This window comes from Delphinus delphis, chromosome X, assembly GCF_949987515.2.
Source record: "Delphinus delphis chromosome X, mDelDel1.2, whole genome shotgun sequence".
In the NCBI taxonomy this organism is placed as follows: Eukaryota; Metazoa; Chordata; class Mammalia; order Artiodactyla; family Delphinidae; genus Delphinus; species Delphinus delphis.
Genome location: NC_082704.1, coordinates 105753436 through 105758045, shown reverse-complemented (window position 1 = coordinate 105758045; position 4610 = coordinate 105753436). Strand labels below are relative to the sequence as shown.

The following is a 4610-nucleotide window of genomic DNA, read 5'->3' as shown; positions in this document are numbered from 1 at the left end:
TTGCTGCAAAAAGCTTTGTTGTTTCCATTTGGTCCAAGGCTTGGGAGAGGGCTCCAGGGTGGTTAAAAGCTGCCTAGTGGGACTTCCCTGGTGGCGCAGTGGTTAAGAATCCACCTGCCAATGCAGGGGACACGGGTTCGAGCCTTAGTCTGGGATAGATCCCACAGGTGGCGGAGCAACTAAGCCCGTGTGCCACAACTACTGAGCCTGCGCTCTAGAGCCCGCAAGCCACAACTACTGAGCCCACGTGCCACAACTACTGAAGCCTGCACGCCTAGAGCCCGTGCTCCGCAACAAGAGAAGCCACCGCAACGAAGAGTAGCGCCCCCGCTCGCCGCAACTAGAGAAAGCCCGCGCGCAGCAACGAAGACCCAATGCAGCCAAAAATAAAAAAATAAAATAAATAAATATATTATTAAAAAAAAACTGCCTAGTACAACTTCAGGCCAAAGCCCTGACACCACAGGGGCTCCTCAAAGGCCGCTGGGCTCCGGACGCTCCTACTCGTGCTGGAGGGCGAGCCTTTCGACGAGGGCCTCGCCCAGCCCCACCTGGGGACCAGCCGGCCTGCGGAGGTTGGTCAGGTGGGCGTGCATCTTCTGGATGAGTTTCACCTGCTCATCTAGGAGGCGGCTCTCCGGGAAGTCACAGAGGCGGGGGTCTGCGCGGGCAGAGCCCGGGGCGTGCAGGTCTACAAGGGCCTGGTTCAGGTCCTCCGCGAGCACGACGGCTTCCACAGCGTCCTGGGTTTCACCCCACTCATCCTGAGACGCTTCTGCACGTCCTGGAAGAGGGCGCGGCTGCCGCGCTGCTTTTGCATTTTCAAGAGGCGCTGGGCGTCCTCACGCTTCCCCTCGGGCACTTCGCGGAAAAAGTGGCCCAGGCCCTCCAGAGCCGCGTAGTGGCGGTGGAAATAGGAGCGCAGAGAGAGGTAGGTGCGGGAGGCCGGCAGATGCCTGTTGACCAGGCGGTTGACGGCGGCCTCCACCTCGGCGGAATCATTCTGACGAATCTGGGAGCTCGTGGTGGATCGGTAATACAGAGTTAAGCTCAAAATATGGTGTTGGCGGTCCCGGTGGCTGAGGACAGCTGAGCGGCTGGTTCCGAAGGTTGCGAGTGGAACACAGGTTGGAGGTGGTCAGAGGCGGGAGCGAGGGGCGCCCCTGGGTCTGTTCTGTCCAAACACTGTTGTAGCAGGAGACGGAGCCGCGGGAGTGCCCAGTGCACTGCCTGTGTGTTGTTTTTTATCAAGAATTCCATCTGTTCTTGATTCGTAGCACATGCTTTTGTTTGTTGATTTTAAATACACTTATTTAAAATCCTTTCCAAATTGTTCTATTATTTCGACTTTCTTTTATATGACTCCTCTTAGATGTTGGCTTCCTTGTGCGGGTGTTGGGTTTCATTGTGGCCTTTGTAGGTTTTTTTGGAACGCTCATCTTCATGGAGGCTTTTTTTCTCTCCCATTCACTGTCCCTGGAAAGTGGTTTTACGATGGGCTTCAGCCCAACGTCTTGAGGACCAAAGTCAGTGGCTCAGGGCTTTTGCTCTGTGGGCACATCACGCTTCCAAAGCAGGAGCTCACACAAAATGCATACCTGGTGGCTGACTGTGCAGTCTCTCTGCTTTCTTGCTCTATCAGGGGCAGTTTGTTTCCAGTGGATAGGTGGGCCTTGTTCACCTTCACATATAGCCGGGGGACCATGAGCAGTGTCCCCACTGGAAATGGGGGTGTGTGGGTGTTCCTTACTCCTTGGTTGGATTTCAAATTCCAGACTTGTGGTCAAAAGGTACCAACTTACAGTTATAAGATAAATAAGTACCAGGGAGGTAATGTACACCATCATGACCGTAGTTAACAGTGCTGTGTGGTATATTTGAATGTTGATAAGAGAGTAGGTCCTAAAAGTTCTCATGACAAGGAGAAGCACATTTTTCTTCCCTTTTTGTATCTATATGAGCTGCTGGATGTTAACTTATTGTAATCATTTCACAATTATGTAGGTCAAGCCATTATGCTGTACACCTTAAACTTATACAGTGCTGTATGTTAATTATATCTCAATAAAACTGAAAAATGAAAATTAAAAAATAGAATAAAATAAAGCAAAAAAAGAAATTCCAGACTTCACTATCTGGGTCAGGTTCTTCCGGGACTCTATGGGCCCACATTGTTAAACTTGTCCTTACTGCTGTGGGTTTCCACTTCCCTTCCGGTCCACGATTTTAAAAATCATATCCCTGAGTATTTTTTTAAACACTGTATCTATCGTTTTTACATTTTTGAAACCGAGTGAGGGAAGTTTAGCATACATTCACCCTGAGTCAACACAGTTTTTAACCACAATGTAGTTTAAAGCCTTGCTGCTCAAAGTGCCTTCTGTGGAGTGTGGTTTTTAATTTAATTTAATTTCACTATTTTATTTTATTTTTATAAAATTTTAAAGATTACTTTCCATTTACAGTTATTCCAGAATATTGGCTATATTCCCCGTGTTGTACAATACATCCTTTAGCCTATTTGATACCCAATAGTTTCTACCTCTCACTCCCCCACCCCATATTGCCCCTCCCCCTGCCCCACTGGTAACCACTCATTTGTTCTCTATATCTGTGAGTCTGCTTCTTTTATGTTATAGTCACTAGGTTGTTGTATTTTTTAGAGTCTGTGGAGTGTATTTTATTTTTCGTTTTTTTTTTAAATTGAAGTGTAGTTCAATTACAATTTTGTGTTAATTACTGCTGTACAGCAAAGTGATTCAGTTATACATATATATACATTATTTTTCCTATTCTTTTCCATTATAGTTTATCACAGGATATTGAATATAGTTCTCTGTGCTATACAGGAGGACCTTGTTGTTTATCCATTCTATATATACCAGTTTGCATCTTCTAATCCCAAATCCCCAATCCATCCCTCTCCCACCCACCTCCCCCTTGGCCACCATCAGTCTATTCTCTATGTCAGTGATTCTGTTTCATAGGTAGGTTCATTTGTATCATATTTTAGATTCCACATATAAGTGATATCATATGGTATTTGTCTTCCTCTGTCTGACTTCACTTAGTATGATAATCTCTAGGTCCATCCATGTTGCTGCAAATGGCATTCTTTCTTTCTTTTTTATGGCCGAGTAGTAGTCCATTGTATATGTGTACCACACCTTTTTTATCCATTCATCTGTCAGTGGACATTTAGGTTGCTTCCATGTCTTGGCTGTTGCGGATAGTGATGCTGTGAACATAGGGGTGCGTGTATCTTTTTGAATTATAGTTTTGTCTGGATATATGCCCAGGAGTGGGATTGCTGGATGATATTGTAGCTCTATTTTTAGTTTTCTGAGGAAACTCCACACTGTTTTCCACAGTGGCTGTGCCAACTTACATTCCCACCAACAGTGTAGGGGCTTCTCTTTTCTGTGGAGTGTATTTTAAGTGCAGAATCTCAGGCTCACCTGAGACCTGCTGAATCAGAAATGGCTCTTTAACAAAATGCCCGGATAAGTCATATACACATTCAAGTTCGAGGAGCGCTCCTCTAAGGGTCAGTTAGTTTCTGTATAACCAACCTGGACAAAATGAGACCTTTAGAAACTTTTATTTCCCTAAATTTCACCTCTTTCTTCCTGTCCCACCAATTTCATGTTGATATATCTTGAATTTTCGTTACAGTTTGCTGTTAAGGGACATAATTTTTATAAGCAGTAATAGCTTAAGTTGAGCACATATTTTCCTTATTTCTTTGCTCTCCATTGCTTCTTGTATCCTATCACTTTTTTTTTCTTTGGCGCCACCACGCAGCTTGCGGGATCTTAGTTCCCTGACCAGGGATTGAACCCGGGCCCTCGGCAGTGAAAGCACAGAGTCCTAACCACTGGACCACCAGGGAATTCCCCCATCACTTCTTTTAGTTTCATTTTTCTCCTTGGTGAAGTTCTCTTGGAGCTTCTGGTATGACGGCATTTTTGAGTCCTTGTAATCTGAAAATGGTCTTTATTTTGCCTTCATTCTTCGACAAAATGAATAGATATAGAATTCAAGGTTCAAAGATATTGTCCCTCGGCACTTTGCCGGTATTACTCTATTGTCTTCTTGCATCCATAAAGAAAAGAAAAACAGAGAAGAAACATTTTTATCATAAAAAATAATTTTACAGAAAAGTAGAGGGAATAATGTACTGAACTCCCATGTATTTATCACTTGACTTCAGCGATTAACAATATTTTTGCATCTGTTTTGCTGACAGGAAATCTCACGTCAACCGCATTCTCATTTTTTTCAGATCTTTTTGTTCTGGTAGCTTTTAGGGAACTCTTCATCCTTCTAGTTCTGAAAATTTGCTACAGTGTCTAGATGTGTTTTTTTTTTTTGCGGTACAAGGGCCTCTCACTGTTGTGGCCTCTCCCATTGCGGAGCACAGGCTCCGGACGCGCAGGCCCAGCGGCCACGGCTCACTGGCCCAGCCGCTCCGTGGCATGTGGGAACCTCCCGGACCGGGGCACGAACCCGTGTCTCTTGCATCGGCAGGCGGACTCCCAACCACTGTGCCACCAGGTAAGCCCTAGGTGTGCTTTTTATCATTATTACTGATTGCACTCAGAGGTCTG

General features: G+C 45.4%; 1 pseudogene; it reads right to left on the bottom strand.

Annotated features, from left to right (window-relative positions):
- Positions 1-500: 500 nt before the first annotated feature.
- On the bottom strand, positions 501-1705 carry LOC132418251 (ferritin light chain pseudogene; annotated as a pseudogene).
- Positions 1706-4610: the final 2905 nt, after the last annotated feature.